General features: G+C 47.8%; 1 protein-coding gene across 1 annotated transcript in view; it reads right to left on the reverse strand.

Moving 5' to 3' along the window:
• The window catches only part of CTNNA2 (catenin alpha 2), a 2,737,142-nt gene that overhangs the window by 2,522,551 nt on the left and 197,158 nt on the right, over nucleotides 1-17,433 (reverse strand). The window contains exon 2 of the mRNA XM_063925313.1: nucleotides 14,507-14,615. The gene's annotated coding sequence lies outside the window, so the exon portion shown is untranslated. The remainder of the gene's footprint in view (nucleotides 1-14,506; nucleotides 14,616-17,433) is intronic.

Here is a 17,433-nt window from a genome sequence, read left to right on the forward strand (position 1 = left end):
CGCACAGCACTGCAGCTGTGCGCCATTGCTCCTCTCACACACTTCACACTCCGGTCACTGAGGGTGCAGGGCGCTGGGGGGGGGGCGCCCTGAGGCAGCAATAAAAACACCTTGGCTGGCAAAAATACCTCAATATATAGCCCCAGGGGCTATATATGAGGTAAATACCCCTGCCAGATTCCATAAAAAAGCGGGAGAATAGGCCGCGGAAAAGGGGCGGAGCTATCTCCCTCAAGCACACTGGCGCCATTTTCCCTCACAGCTCCGTTGGAGGGAAGCTCCCTAGCTCTCCCCTGCAGTTTACAACACAGAAAAGGGTTAAAAAAGAGAGGGGGGGCATTTAATTTAGGCGCAGTATACATTATATAAAAAAAGCAGCTATAGGGGACATAACTCAGTTAGTCCCTGCATTATATAGCGCTCTGGTGTGTGCTGGCATACTCTCACTCTGTCCCCCAAAGGGCTTTTGTGGGTCCTGTCCTCGTTTAGAGCATTCCCTGTGTGTCTGCGGTGTGTCGGTACGGCTGTGTCGACATGTTGAATGAGGAGGCTTATATGGTGACGGAGCAGAGGCCGATATATGTGATGTAGCCCCCTGTGGGGCCGACACCAGAGTGGATGGATAGGTAAAAGGTATTAACCGACAGTGTCAACTCCTTACATAAAAGGATGGATGACGTAACAGCTGTGGGACAGCCGGCTTTTCAGCCCGCGCCTGCCCAGGCGTCTCAAAGGCCATCAGGGGCTCAAAAACGCCCGCTCTCTCAGATGGCAGACACATATGTCGACACGGAGTCTGACTCCAGTGTCGACAAGGTTGAGACATATACACAATCCACTAGGAACATCCGTGACTTGATCCCGGCAATAAAAAATGTGTTACACATTTCTGACATTAACCCAAGCACCTCTATAAATGGGTTTTTAGGTTTGGGGAGAAAAAACAGGCAGTGTTTTGTTCCCCCATCAGATGAATAAATGAAGTGTGTGAAAAGCGTGGGTTCCCCCGTTTAGAAACTGGTAATTTCTAAAAAGTTACTGATGGCGTACCCTTTCCCGCCAGGAGGATAAGTTACGCTGGGAGATATCCCCTAGGGTGGATAAGGCGCTCACACGGTTGTCAAAAAAGGTGGCACTGCCGTTTTAGGAACGGCCACTTTGAAGGTACCTGTTGATAAAAGACAGGAGGATATCCTGAAGTCTGTATTTACACACTCAGGTACTAGACGGAGACCTGCAGATCGTGCTGCTGCAGCGTGGTCGGTGACCCTGTCAAACATGAGAACATATTAAAGACGTCGTCTTATATATGAGGGATGCACAGAGGGATATTTTGCCGGCTGGCATCCAAAATGAATGTAATGTCCATTCTGTCAGGAGGGTATTAGAGACCTGTCACGGGACAGGTGATGCTGACTTTAAAAGGATTCTGCCTTATAAGGGTGAGGAATTATTTGGGGATGGTCTCTGGGACCTCGTATCCACAGCCACAGCTGGGAAGAAATATTTTTACCTCAGGTTTCCTCACAGACTAAGAAAGCACTGTATCAGGTACAGTCCTTTCGGCTTCAGAAAAGCAAGCGGGTCAAAGGCGTTTCCCTTCTGTACAGAGACAAGGGAAGAGGGAAAAAGCTGCACCAGTCAGCCTGCTCCCAGATTCAAAATTCTTCTCTCGCTTCCTCTGAGCCCACAGCATGACGCGGGGGCTCCACAGGTGTAGCCAGGTACGGTGGGGGGGTGTCTAAAAAATTTCAGAGATAAGTGGGCTCGCTCACAGGTGGATCCCTGTTTCTTTCAAGAAGTATGTCAGGGGTACAAGCTGGAATTCGAGATATCTCCCCCCAGCCGTTTCCTAGATTATGGCTTGCCGACAACTCCCTCAGGCAGGGAGGCTGTACTAAAGGCAATTAATAAGCAGTATTCCCAACAGGTAATACTCAAGTGCCCCTACTTCAACAAGGACGGGGTTACTATTTTACACGGGTTGGGGTACCGAAACCGCATGGTTCGGTGTGACCCATTTATATTAAAATCCTTGAACACATACATAAAAAAATTCAAGTTCAAGATGGAATCGCTCGGGGCGGTTATTGCAAGCCTGGACGAGGGGGATTACATGGTATCCCAGGACATCAAGGATGCTTACCTGCATGTCCCCATTTACCATCCTCGCCAGAAGTACCTCAGATTTGTGGTACAGGATTACCATTACCAAGTCCAGACAGGACTGTACAAGGCACCGAGGGTGTTTACCGGGGTAATGGCCGAAATGATGATACTCCTTCGAAAAGGGAGTTTTTCATTATCCCGTACTTGGACAATCTCCTTATAAGGGCGAGGTCCAAGGAGCAGTTGCTAGTCGGGGTAGCACTATTTTGGAAAGTGCTACAACAGCAGAGTTGGATTCTAAACAGTCCAAAGTCACAGCTGGTTCCTATGACACGTCTACTGTTCCTGGGGATGGTTCTGGACACAGACCAGAAATAAGTGTTTCTCCGGGAGGAGAAAGCCAAGGAGCTGTCATCTCTAGTCAGAGACCTCCTGAAGCCAAAACAGGTATCGGTGCATCATTGCACGCGAATCCTGGGAATAAGGGTAGCTTCCTACGAAGCAATCCCATTCGGCAGGTTCCATGCAAGAATTTTTCAGTGGGACCTGTTGGACAAGTGGTCCGGATCGCATCTTCAAATGCATCGGCTGATAACCCTGTCTCCAAGGACCAGGGTATCTCTAAAATGGTGGCTGCAGAGTGCCCATCTTAAGGAGGGCCGCAGGTTCGACATACTGGACTAGGTCCTAGTGACCATGGAGGCCAGCCTTTGAGGCTGGGGGCAGTAACACAGGGAAGAAAATTCCAAGGACTTTGGTCAAGTCAGGTGACTTCTCTACACAGGCAAGACCTCTGCTTCAAAACCAGCCGGTACTGATCCAATCAGACAACATCACGGCGGTCGCCCATGTAAACCAACAGGGCGACACAAGAAGCAGGATGGCGATGGCAAAAAGCCACAAGGATTCTCCGATGGGCGGAAAATCATGTGTTAGCACTGTCAACAGTGTTCATTCCCGGAGTGGACAACTGGGAAGCTGATCTTCTCAGCAGACACGACCTCCACCCGGGAGAGTGGGGACTTCATCCAGAAGTCTTCCAAAGGATTGTACACCTTTGGGAAAGGCCACAGGTGGACATGATGGCGTCCCGCCTCAACAAAAAGCTATAAAAGATTTTGCGCCAGGTCAAGGGACCCTCAGGCGATAGTTGTGGACGCTCTGGTAACACCGTGGGTGTACCAGTCGTTTTATGTGTTCCCTCCTCTGCCCCTCATACCAAAGGTATTGAGAATAATAATAAGAAGGCGAGGAGTAAGAACGATACTCGTGGTTCCGGATTGGCCAAGAAGAGCTTGGTACCCAGAACTTCAAAATGACGGCATGGCGGTTGAACGCCGGATCCTGAAGGAAAAGGGCAGTCCGGAGGAAGTCATTCCTACGCTTATTAAAGCTAGGAAAGAGGTTACAGCAAATCATTATCACCGCATATGGCGGAAGTATGTTGCATGGTGTGAGGCCAAAAAGGCCCCAACAGCGGAATTTCAACTAGGTCGATTTCTGCATTTCCTGCAAGCAGGAGTGAATATGGGCCTAAAACTGGGCTCCATTAAGGTACAGATCTCGGCTCTGTCGATTTTCTTTCAAAAAGAACTAGCTTCAGTACCTGAAGTTCAGACTTTTGTATAGGGAGTGCTGCATATTCAGCCCCCGTTTGTGCCCCCTGTGGCACCTTGGGATCTCAACGTGGTGTTGAGTTTCTTAAAATCACTTTGGTTTGAACCACTAAAAACCATGGATCTGAAATATCTCACGTGGAAGGTGGTCATTGGCGGCTTTGTCCTGTAAAAGCCCTTATCTGATTTTCCATATGGATAGGGCAGAATTGAGGACTCGTCCCCAGTTTCTCCCTAAGGTGGTGTCAGCGTTTCACCTGAACCAGCCTATTGTGGTGCCTGCGGCTACTAGGGACTTGGAGGGCTCCAAGTTGTTAGACGTGGTCAGGGCCCTGAAAATATATGTTTCCAGGACGGCTGGAGTCAGAAAATCTGACTCGCTGTTTATCCTATATGCACCCAACAAGCTGGGTGCTCCAGCTTCTACGCAGACTATTGCTCGTTGGATTTGTAGTACAATTCAGCTTGCACATTCTGTGGCAGGCCTGCCACAGCCAAAATCTGTCAATGCCCATTCCACAAGGAAGGTGGGCTCATCTTGGGCGGCTGCCCGAGGGGTCTCGGCTTTACAACTTTGCCGAGCTGCTACTTGGTCAGGGGCAAACACGTTTGCAAAATTCTATAAATTTGATACCCTGGCTGAGGAGGACCTGGAGTTCTCTCATTCGGTGTTGCAGAGTCATCCACACTCTCCCGCCCGTTTGGGAGCTTTGGTATAATCTAGAGATGAGCGCCTGAAATTTTTCGGGTTTTGTGTTTTGGTTTTGGGTTCGGTTCCGCGGCCGTGTTTTGGGTTCGACCGCGTTTTGGCAAAACCTCACCGAATTTTTTTTGTCGGATTCGGGTGTGTTTTGGATTTGGGTGTTTTTTTCAAAAAACCCTAAAAAACAGCTTAAATCATAGAATTTGGGGGTCATTTTGATCCCATATTATTATTAACCTCAAAAACCATAATTTCCACTCATTTTCAGTCTATTCTGAATACCTCACACCTCACAATATTATTTTTAGTCCTAAAATTTGCACCGAGGTCGCTGGATGACTAAGCTAAGCGACCCTAGTGGCCGACACAAACACCTGGCCCATCTAGGAGTGGCACTGCAGTGTCACGCAGGATGGCCCTTCCAAAAAACACTCCCCAAACAGCACATGACGCAAAGAAAAAAAGAGGCGCAATGAGGTAGCTGTGTGAGTAAGATTAGCGACCCTAGTGGCCGACACAAACACCGGGCCCATCTAGGAGTGGCACTGCAGTGTCACGCAGGATGTCCCTTCCAAAAAACCCTCCCCAAACAGCACATGACGCAAAGAAAAATAAAAGAAAAAAGAGGTGCAAGATGGAATTGTCCTTGGGCCCTCCCACCCACCCTTATGTTGTATAAACAGGACATGCACACTTTAACCAACCCATCATTTCAGTGACAGGGTCTGCCACACGACTGTGACTGATATGACGGGTTGGTTTGGACCCCCACCAAAAAATAAGCAATTAATCTCTCCTTGCACAAACTGGCTCTACAGAGGCAAGATGTCCACCTCATCATCATCCTCCGATATATCACCGTGTACATCCCCCTCCTCACAGATTATCAATTCGTCCCCACTGGAATCCACCATCTCAGCTCCCTGTGTACTTTGTGGAGGCAATTGCTGCTGGTCAATGTCTCCGTGGAGGAATTGATTATAATTCATTTTAATGAACATCATCTTCTCCACATTTTCTGGATGTAACCTCGTACGCCGATTGCTGACAAGGTGAGCGGCGGCACTAAACACTCTTTCGGAGTACACACTTGTGGGAGGGCAACTTAGGTAGAATAAAGCCAGTTTGTGCAAGGGCCTCCAAATTGCCTCTTTTTCCTGCCAGTATAAGTACGGACTGTGTGACGTGCCTACTTGGATGCGGTCACTCATATAATCCTCCACCATTCTTTCAATGTTGAGAGAATCATATGCAGTGACAGTAGACGACATGTCCGTAATCGTTGTCAGGTCCTTCAGTCCGGACCAGATGTCAGCATCAGCAGTCGCTCCAGACTGCCCTGCATCACCGCCAGCGGGTGGGCTCGGAATTCTTAGCCTTTTCCTCGCACCCCCAGTAGCGGGAGAATGTGAAGGAGGAGATGTTGACAGGTCGCGTTCCGCTTGACTTGACAATTTTGTCACCAGCAGGTCTTTGCACCCCAGCAGACTTGTGTCTGCCGGAAAGAGAGATCCAAGGTAGGTTTTAAATCTAGGATCGAGCACGGTGGCCAAAATGTAGTGCTCTGATTTCAACAGATTGACCACCCGTGAATCCTTGTTAAGCGAATTAAGGGCTGCATCCACAAGTCCCACATGCCTAGCGGAATCGCTCCCTTTTAGCTCCTTCTTCAATGCCTCCAGCTTCTTCTGCAAAAGCCTGATGAGGGGAATGACCTGACTCAGGCTGGCAGTGTCTGAACTGACTTCACGTGTGGCAAGTTCAAAGGGCATCAGAACCTTGCACAACGTTGAAATCATTCTCCACTGCACTTGAGACAGGTGCATTCCACCTCCTATATCGTGCTCAGTTGTAAAGGCTTGAATGGCCTTTTGCTGCTCCTCCAACCTCTGAAGCATATAGAGGGTTGAATTCCACCTCGTTACCACTTCTTGCTTCAGATGATGGCAGGGCAGGTTCAGTAGTTTTTGGTGGTGCTCCAGTCTTCTGTACGTGGTGCCTGTACGCCGAAAGTGTCCCGCAATTCTTCTGGCCACCGACAGCATCTCTTGCACGCCCCTGTCGTTTTTTAAAAAATTCTGCACCACCAAATTCTAGGTATGTGCAAAACATGGGACGTGCTGGAATTTGCCCATATTTAATGCACACACAATATTGCTGGCGTTGTCCGATGCCACAAATCCACAGGAGAGTCCAATTGGGGTAAGCCATTCTGCGATGATCTTCCTCAGTTGCCGTAAGAGGTTTTCAGCTGTGTGCGTATTCTGGAAAGCGGTGATACAAAGCGTAGCCTGCCTAGGAAAGAGTTGGCGTTTGCGAGATGCTGCTACTGGTGCCGCCGCTGCTGTTCTTGCGGCGGGAGTCCATACATCTACCCAGTGGGCTGTCACAGTCATATAGTCCTGACCCTGCCCTGCTCCACTTGTCCACATGTCCGTGGTTAAGTGGACATTGGGTACAACTGCATTTTTTAGGACACTGGTGAGTCTTTTTCTGACGTCCGTGTACATTCTCGGTATCGCCTGCCTACAGAAGTGGAACCTAGATGGTATTTGGTAACGGGGGCACACTGCCTCAATAAATTGTCTAGTTCCCTGTGAACTAACGGCGGATACCGGACGCACGTCTAACACCAACATAGTTGTCAAGGACTCAGTTATCCGCTTTGCAACAGGATGACTGCTGTGATATTTCATCTTCCTCGCAAAGGACTGTTGGACAGTCAATTGCTTACTGGAAGTAGTACAAGTGGGCTTACGACTTCCCCTCTGGGATGACCATCGACTCCCAGCAGCAACAACAGCAGCGCCAGCAGCAGTAGGCGTTACACGCAAGGATGCATCGGAGGAATCCCAGGCAGGAGAGGACTCGTCAGAATTGCCAGTGACATGGCCTGCAGGACTATTGGCATTCCTGGGGAAGGAGGAAATTGACACTGAGGGAGTTGGTGGGGTGGTTTGCGTGAGCTTGGTTACAAGAGGAAGGGATTTACTGGTCAGTGGACTGCTTCCGCTGTCGGCCCAAGTTTTTGAACTTGTCACTGACTTATTATGAATGCGCTGCAGGTGACGTATAAGGGAGGATGTTCCGAGGTGGTTAACGTCCTTACCCCTACTTATTACAGCTTGACAAAGGGAACACACGGCTTGACACCTGTTGTCCGCATTTCTGGTGAAATACTTCCACACCGAAGAGCTGATTTTTTTGGTATTTTCACCAGGCATGTCAACGGCCCTATTCCTCCCACGGACAACAGGTGTCTCCCCGGGTGCCTGACTTAAACAAACCACCTCACCATCAGAATCCTCCTGGTCAATTTCCTCCCCAGCGCCAGCAACACCCATATCCTCCTCATCCTGGTGTACTTCAACACTGACATCTTCAATCTGACTATCAGGAACTGGACTGCGGGTGCTCCTTCCAGCACTTGCAGGGGGCGTGCAAATGGTGGAAGGCGCATGCTCTTCACGTCCAATGTTGGGAAGGTCAGGCATCGCAACCGACACAATTGGACTCTCCTTGTGGATTTGGGATTTCGAAGAACGCACAGTTCTTTGCGGTGCTACTGCTTTTGCCAGCTTGAGTCTTTTCATTTTTCTAGCGAGAGGCTGAGTGCCTCCATCCTCATGTGAAGCTGAACCACTAGCCATGAACATAGGCCAGGGCCTCAGCCGTTCCTTGCCACTCCGTGTGGTAAATGGCATATTGGCAAGTTTACGCTTCTCCTCCGACAATTTTATTTTAGGTTTTGGAGTCCTTTTTTTACTGATATTTGGTGTTTTGGATTTGACATGCTCTGTACTATGACATTGGGCATCGGCCTTGGCAGACGACGTTGCTGGCATTTCATCGTCTCGGCCATGACTAGTGGCAGCAGCTTCAGCACGAGGTGGAAGTGGATCTTGATCTTTCCCTAATTTTGGAACCTCAACATTTTTGTTCTCCATATTTTAATAGGCACAACTAAAAGGCACCTCAGGTAAACAATGGAGATGGATGGATACTAGTATACAATTATGGACGGACTGCCGAGTGCCGACACAGAGGTAGCTACAGCCGTGAACTACCGTACTGTACTGTGTCTGCTGCTAATATAGACTGGTTGATAAAGAGATGTAGTAGTATGTATGTATAAAGAAGAAAGAAAAAAAAACCACGGGTAGGTGGTATACAATTATGGACGGACTGCCGAGTGCCGACACAGAGGTAGCTACAGCCGTGAACTACCGTACTGTACTGTGTCTGCTGCTAATATAGACTGGTTGATAAAGAGATGTAGTAGTATGTATGTATAAAGAAGAAAGAAAAAAAAAGCACGGGTAGGTGGTATACAATTATGGACGGACTGCCGAGTGCCGACACAGAGGTAGCTACAGCCGTGAACTACCGTACTGTGTCTGCTGCGACTGGATGATAAATAATGATATAAAAAATATATATATATCACTACTGCAGCCGGACAGGTATATATATTATATAATGACGGACCTGCTGGACACTGTCTGTCAGCAGAATGAGTTTTTTATAGAATAAAAAAAAAAACACCACACAAGTGAAGTCACACGACGAGTGTTTAACTTTTTCAGGCAATCACACAATATAGTATACTACTAACTATACTGGTGGTCAGTGTGGTCAGGTCACTGGTCAGTCACACTGGCAGTGGCACTCCTGCAGCAAAAGTGTGCACTGTTTAATTTTAATATAATATGTACTCCTGGCTCCTGCTATAACCTATAACTGGCACTGCAGTGCTCCCCAGTCTCCCCCACAATTATAAGCTGTGTGAGCTGAGCACAGTCAGATATATATACATAGATGATGCAGCACACTGGGCTGAGCAGTGCACACAGATATGGTATGTGACTGAGTCACTGTGTGTATCGTTTTTTTCAGGCAGAGAACGGATATATTAAATAAAAACTGCACTGTCTGGTGGTCACTGTGGTCAGTCACTAGTAAACTCTGCACTCTCTACACTTCTACAGTACTCCTAAGCTCCAGTAAATCAGGTCAATCTCTCTCTCTCTCTCTCTTCTAATCTAACTGGTGGCACTGGTCACTGGTCACACTATCAGCAGCAAGTAGTACTCCTCCTATATGCTCCCCAAAATTTGTGTCTCTCTCTAGTACTCTAGTCACTCTAAACGGAGAGGACGCCAGCCACGTCCTCTCCCTATCAATCTCAATGCACGTGTGAAAATGGCGGCGACGCGCGGCTCCTTATATAGAATCCGAGTCTCGCGATAGAATCCGAGCCTCGCGAGAATACGACAGCGTCATGATGACGTTCGGGCGCGCTCGGGTTAACCGAGCAAGGCGGGAAGATCCGAGTCGCTCGGACCCGTGAAAAAAAACATGAAGTTCGTGCGGGTTCGGATTCAGAGAAACCGAACCCGCTCATCTCTAGTATAATCCCCATGGTCCTTACGGAGTTCCCAGCATCCACTAGGACGTCAGAGAAAATAAGAATTTACTCACCGGTAATTCTATTTCTCGTAGTCCGTAGTGGATGCTGGGCGCCCGTCCCAAGTGCGGTGTATCTGCAATACTTGTACGTAGTTATTGTTAACTAAATCGGGTTATTGTTGAGCCATCTGTTGAGAGGCTCGGTTGTTTCATACTGTTAACTGGGTTTCATATCACGAGTTATACGGTGTGATTGGTGTGGCTGGTATGAGTCTTACCCGGGATTCAAAATCCTTCCTTATTGTGTACGCTCGTCCGGGCACGGTGTCCTAACTGAGGCTTGGAGGAGGGTCATAGTGGGAGGAGCCAGTGCACACCAGGTAGTCTAAGATCTTTCTGGAGTGCCCAGCCTCCTTCGGAGCCCGCTATTCCCCATGGTCCTTACGGAGTTCCCAGCATCCACTACGAACTACGAGAAATAGAATTACCGGTGAGTAAATTCTTATTTTTTGTCACACTGGTGCTGTAACTTGACTCCTTTACTGGTGCACAGCCCTCCTAAGGGCAGCATTAAACATCATTAACCCTTTATTGGTGCACAGCACACTGTTAGTGTTTTATTTGTCACTGCCATGTACTCCTAATATAGGGGCAGTTTTAACCCTTAGTACACAGAGCACACTGGTGGTTTTTTGTCACTGCCTAGATTGCAGCCCAGAGCTCCATATATGGTCAGCATTAACCCTTGATGCACACACGTGTTTTTTGTCACTGCCTAGTATACATTGTAGGTCAGACTCCTAATACAGGGCAGCATTAACCCTTTTTTGGTGCACAGTGCATGCTGGTGCCCACAAATGTTTTTGGTGAAATTGTCATTTGTGAAAAAAAAAAATAGAACTTGAGTGTGCTGTAGGTGTTCATAAATATAAATACTGTAAGTCTGCAACATTAGTTGTCATTTGTAAAAAAAGTTTTTGTTTTTTTTACAACCTGTATGTTCAATAAAGGACAATTGTTGCCGTGCCGCACTGTGGCCCTCATTCCGAGTTGTTCGCTCGCTAGCTGCTTTTAGCAGCATTGCACACGCTAAGCCGCCGCCTACTGGGAGTGAATCTTAGCTTTGCAGAATTGCGAACGAAAGATTCGCATAATTGCGAATAGAAATTTCTTTGCAGTTTCTGAGTAGCTCGGGACTTACTCTGCTACTGCGATCAGTTCAGTCAGTTTCGTTCCTGGTTTGACGTCACAAACACACCCAGCGTTCGCCCAGACACTCCCCCGTTTCTCCAGCCACTCCCGCCTTTTTCCCAGAAACGGCAGCGTTTTTCTGCACACACCCATAAAACGGGCAGTTTCCGCCCAGAAACACCCACTTCCTGTCAATCACACTCCGATCACCAGAGCGATGAAAAATCCTCGTTATGCCGTGAGTAAAATACCTAACTTTTGTGTAAAATAACTAAGCGCATGCGCTCTGCGAACCTTGCGCATGCGCAGTAAGCGACTAATCGCAATATAGCGAAACTCGGCAACGAGCGAACAACTCGGAATGAGGGCCTGTGTTCATAAATATGCACAGTGAATCCGCAGTGTGAGTTGTCATATCTGATAAAACAAAATAAAAGCTGTTATTTTTCAATAAAGCTCAGTAGTTGCCATGTCACTGCGTTAATAAATATTAGCACTGAGTTGATATTGATCATGATCAGTTGACAGAAGAACAGGAGTAGCAACCAAGTACTAGTTCTGTGGCTGCTGCTAGTCACTATAATACTACATCTACTAAAGGTTGTTCAGGGGGCAGAAAGTTTAGGAAAGAGCACCTGAAATCAAAATCTTTCACAATGGTAAAAAAGAGGTAGAGGGGTCACATTAAAAATCGAAAAAAATTAGTAACCAAGATTGTTATTATGATGACATTGAGGATGCAAGTGTTGAAGGGGAACAGGATGAGGGGGATATTTGTGTACTATCTGACAATAATAAGGATAATGAGGATGTTGAAAACGGAGTGTGTTGCTGAGCAAACTCCATGTTGATTATCCTTAAGGGAAGCTTCATTCCCTTAACACAGCATTAAAGAGGAACATCAACTTCTTGAGTGAGTTTATGGCCACGCAGATAGGCTGCAGCAGTAGCAATGCTGGTGCCATGTTTCTTTAAATACAAGTTGGAGGCAGACAAATACCCCGAAAACACCTTCAGTTTTGCCACTGCTCCCTGTTACCTCCCCCCACAGGTAACTTGGCATATGGGCAGTGTGATTGTAGCACATGCGCAGCCTGCAGATAATTGCTCAGTTGCGTACAAACATGAATTACGAAGTCCTATGTGAGACTGTGTGAGAGTGCCACAGTGGGAGACAGTAGCCTTCCACTTAGCTTAAGGCAGACCTGCGATTAACTGTTGATATGACCTCTGCTCCAGCATCCTGCTCAAGCTAGGCTCCATTTACCAGTGTGTATAACAGTGAGTACGGCTGTACACTGTGTGACATCAATAAACTACTGGTTACGTAAACTGGGCTGTTCATAGGCCCTCATTCCGAGTTGTTCGCTCGCAAGCTGCTTTTAGCAGCTTTACACACGCTAAGCCGCCGCCTACTGGGAGTAAATCTTAGCTTCTTAAAATTGCGAACTAAAGATTCTCAAAATTGCGATTACACACCTCTTAGCAGTTTCTGAGTAGCTTCAAACTTACTCGGCATCTGCGATCAGTTCAGTGCTTGTCGTTCCTGGTTTGACGTCACAAACACACCCAGCGTTCGCCCAGACACTCCTCCGTTTCTCCAGCCACTCCCGTGTTTTTCCCAGAAACGGTAGCGTTTTTTCGCACACACCCATAAAACGGCCAGTTTCCGCCCAGAAACACCCACTTCCTGTCAATCACATTACGATCGCCAGAACGAAGAAAAAACCGTGAGTAAAATTCCTAACTGCATAGCAAATTTACTTGGCGCAGTCGCACTGCGGACATTGCGCATGCGCATTCACGACTAATCGCTCCGTTGCGAAAAAAAATAACGAGCGAACAACTCGGAATGACCCCCATAGTTGTAAGGCATCCGCTGGTGTGTACAAAAACTCTGTTACATCTACAGCCTGTACACACATTTCCAGCACACTGCAAGACATTTTAAGAAAAGTTTTCCATTACATCATTTCCTGCAGAATGCCCATATATCAGATTATATGAATGTAATACAGTGATGTAATTCCTGTCCAATTGTAACTACTGTATACCATTTATCGGCCTTGAGTTGTCTGTGAAAATGTTCCTGTAAATACTGTATGCACCATATTAGTTAATACAGCTCTAAAGGCCCATACACACTAGGCGATTTTGAGCTCCCGCATCATTGCTGGCCGCCACCGTCTGCCGGCCTGTTTTTCCGACCGAGTGAACTACTTTCCACAGTCTCCTACTGTGAAAAATGGTTCACCCCCGTGAAAATCGCTGGGCCGGGTGAAAATCGCTAATTGTGTATGCTGCACTGAGTGATTTTCCTGCCAGCGATTTTCACATCATCGCCCAGCATACACTCTGGGTAAAAACACCCAGTGTGTATGCAGCTTTACTGTACACACGCACTGCAATGCCAACAGACATTACAGTCTCTCTGTAATAGCAGCGTGCCTACATTCCCGCAGTCATACTCTCCGCAGCACATTCATCCTGTGTAACATTATTCCGTCACCTTGTCAGGACAGCCTTACAGCTGCGGATGTGGATAAGTTAGAAAATACACCTTGGCAATGCCATGTACAAGGAGCTGTGCTCCGCACACATATCATTGGAAGGGTATGCTGAGATAAAAGAATCCTACTTTCTTTTACTCAAGGGCAAGTTTCACCCTGCACTGTCTTATTCTTTTACTTATTATTTAATTATGTCATCATGCTATTAGTATATATATCTATCTATCTATCACAAATGGTTACCAGCACTCCACCTTGTACAATGCTGCCCCAGGTGCCATCCAGCTGTGAAAAGCATTTTTAACGGTCCCAAAAACGGCGGCACTCCACGAGGACTTTCACAAGCAAATAAATAAAGAGACAGACGCTTCTGTAATTGCTGTTAACGTTTCAGTTATTAAAACTTTTGTCAGAACAATGGCCCTCATTCCGAGTTGTTCGCTCAGTAAAAATCTTCGCATCGCAGCGATTTTCCGCTTAATGCGCATGCGCAATGTCCGCACTGCGACTGCGCCAAGTAAATTTGCTATGCACTTAGTAATTTTACTCACGGCTTTTTCATCGGTCTGGCGATCGTAATGTGATTGACAGGAAATGGGTGTTACTGGGCGGAAACAGGCCGTTTTATGGGCGTGTGGGAAAAAACGCTACCGTTTCCGGAAAAAACGCAGGAGTGGCCGGAGAAACGGAGGAGTGTCTGGGCGAACGCTGGGTGTGTTTGTGACGTCAAACCAGGAACGACAAGCACTGAACTGATCGCAGATGCCGAGTAAGTCTGAAGCTACTCAGAAACTGCTACGAGGTGTGTAATCGCAATATTGCGATTACTTCGTTCGCAATTTTAAGATGCTAAGATTCACTCCCAGTAGGCGTAGGCTTAGCGTGAGCAAATCTGCTAAAATCACCTTGCGAGCGAACAACTCGGAATGACCTCCAATGTGTGTTATCAAAGAAACATAGCTTTATACCTTCACCACTTCACGCTCTGCCTCTCCGGTGCGGCTGCCAGGCGGGTCCGGATGACGTCACCCGCCCACGTGTGCGGCGCACTCCTTCCCCCGTCATGGCGCCGGTTACCTAGGAAACATATATATAACATCGTATTACATAGGTGAGACGGTACAGTGAAAATATACAATGGTCCAAGGACCCAGCCAGACATCCTAATCAAAGACCCTAAGCGAGCTTAGTTTGTGTGCTGAGGACTTACCGGATATGCATCACATTAATTTACATGTTTATTTATATTTTTGGTCAACCAAACCTTATAGAAAACAATGTAATCCCAGTTGTTCATTTAGCCCCGCAGGGACTAAAGTATTTAAGCGCTGGATCCACCTCGCCTCTCTGCGAAGCAGTCAGGGGTGTATCTTCCTATTGGCCAGGATGGCACTCGCCAGGGGCGCCAGCCAAGGGGGGGCGCCATCCAGAGGTGCCACCCGCGGGCAGTAGGTAGATTCACTTTTAGAGGCAGCAGCTATACCCCCACCCCAGTGTAGTTCCTCAACAGCAGGGATGCCCAGTAATGATCACAGCATGCAGCAGCGGCTGCTGGGGGGTGTAGTTTATGTAGAGTTTCTTCTTGCCTGTATTGTGGTGCGGTGCTGAACTCCGGCGCTAATTATAGTGGCTGTTGCTGCATTCTTTGATCATTAATGGGCATCCTTGCTGTTAAGGAACTACATGGGGGTGGGGGAATAGCTGTCGCCTCTAAAAGTGAATTTACCTAAAAGTGCTGCCTTTAATAGTAAAATCAACATGGGGCATATGTGTGTCTGGCACTGTGGGCGCATATGTGTATCTGACACTGTGGGGGCATACGTGTATCTGGCACTGTGGGGGCATTTGAGTGTCTGGCATTGTGGGTGCATACAAGTGCGTGGCACTGTGGGGGCATACAAGTGAGTGGCACTGTAGGGGCATACAAGTGAGTGGCACTGTGGGGGCATACGTGTGTCCGGCACTGTAGGGGCATACGAGTGTCTGGCTCGGTGGGGGCATATGTGTATCTGGCACTGTGGGAGCATATGTGTAACTGGCACTATTCTGGCGGACATTATGTGCATCTGACACTATACTGGGGACATTATGTGTAAGGAGAACTACTGTGGGTATTGTGTGTAAGGCTGCTAATTGTGTGTGTGCGCATGTGTAGGGGGTGTGATTATATATTTATAGTTTGATATCATTATATAAAATTGTGAGGCCACGCCCACTTTCCCAGGAGCGTGCTCGCCTTCTCATATATATATATATACATATATATATATATATGGGCACTACTGTGTGGCATAATGTGTTTAAGGGGTACTACTGTGTAGCATAACGTGAATAATGGCCCTCATTCCGAGTTGTTCGCTCGCAAGTGAATTTTAGCAGATTTGCTCATGCTAAGCCGCCGCCTACTGGGAGTGAATCTTAGCATCTTAAAATTGCGACCGATGTATTCGCAATATTGCGATTACACACCTCGTAGCAGTTTCTGAGTAGCTTCAGACTTACTCGGCATCTGCGATCAGTTCAGTGCTTGTCGTTCCTGGTTTGACGTCACAAACACACCCAGCGTTCGCCCAGACACTCCCCCGTTTCTCCAGCCACTCCTGCATTTTTTCCGGAAACGGTAGCGTTTTTTCCCACACGCCCATAAAACGGCCTGTTTCCGCCCAGTAACACCCATTTCCTGTCAATCACATTACGATCGCCAGACCGATGAAAAAGCCGTGAGTAAATTTCCTAAGTGCATAGCAAATTTACTTGGCGCAGTCGCAGTGCGGACATTGCGCATTAAGCGGAAAATCGCTGCGATGCGAAGATTTTTACCGAGCGAACAACTCGGAATGAGGGCCAATGTACATTACTGTGTGAGTAGGGCACACTACTGTGGTGTCATTTGAATTGGGGTACTATTGAGTGGCCACGCCCCTTTTTTGGCACACGTGCCTTCCCTATTTCCAATATGGGGGGGGCAGGGGGGGGGCACCAGTCCTTTACTTTGCCAGGGGCACTCGGACCCCTAAATACACCCCTGGAAGCAGTGCTTGATTTCTATCCCCGCCCCTAATACTAGCAGGTTGCTGATCTATAATTTTGTACTTTAGAGATGATAAATTATGTTTGCATGTTTTAAAGTGTCGAGCTACTGGTTGCTACTGATGGTCCCCCTCCAGAGCAGCCCTGATGGCCGATCTATGCATCGCCATCCTCTCACGGAACTGTCTGGGGGTTTTACCAATATAATACAGCCCACATGGGCAGCTTATAAAGTAGATAATGTGTGTACTGGTACAGGTGAGTATGATAAATTTACCTGTGAGTGGATGTGAAAATCCAGGACCTGTCTCCATATAGCTACACATTGTGCAGCCCTCACATTTATAACAACCTGGTTTTCTTGACAAAAATGTCACAGATGACGCTGGTTTGCAGCCGGATATGTCATTGTGGACCAACAGGTCCTTAAGATTTCTGTGACGGGCAGAGGCATAACTAGGGTAGGGCGAGTGGGGCACATGCCCTGGGTGCCTTGGCAGGCCCAGGAGAGGGGGGCGCCACCGGCGGCCAGGGCATCATGCCCCACTCTCCCCCGCAGTGTCTCTCCCTCCCCTCACCGCCGCTGCCAGCACTAGCAGCGCTGCCAGCAGCGCTGCGTGTGTCCGGTCTCCGGCGGCGTTAGCCAATCAGAGCTTGCGGACCGGCTCCTGATTGGCTGCCGGTCCGCGAGCTCTGATTGGCTAGCGAACCGGCGCCACACAGCAGGGACGTGCAGTCAGGGGAGGCAGTGCCTCCCCTGTCATTATGTTTAAAATAATAGAAAGAAGATACATAAGACACATATTCTGTGTCATATATGTACCCTCTTTATATTAATATAATCATTTTAGCCCATCTAATACGT

Source organism: Pseudophryne corroboree, chromosome 1, assembly GCF_028390025.1.
Source record: "Pseudophryne corroboree isolate aPseCor3 chromosome 1, aPseCor3.hap2, whole genome shotgun sequence".
Taxonomy (NCBI): domain Eukaryota; kingdom Metazoa; phylum Chordata; class Amphibia; order Anura; family Myobatrachidae; genus Pseudophryne; species Pseudophryne corroboree.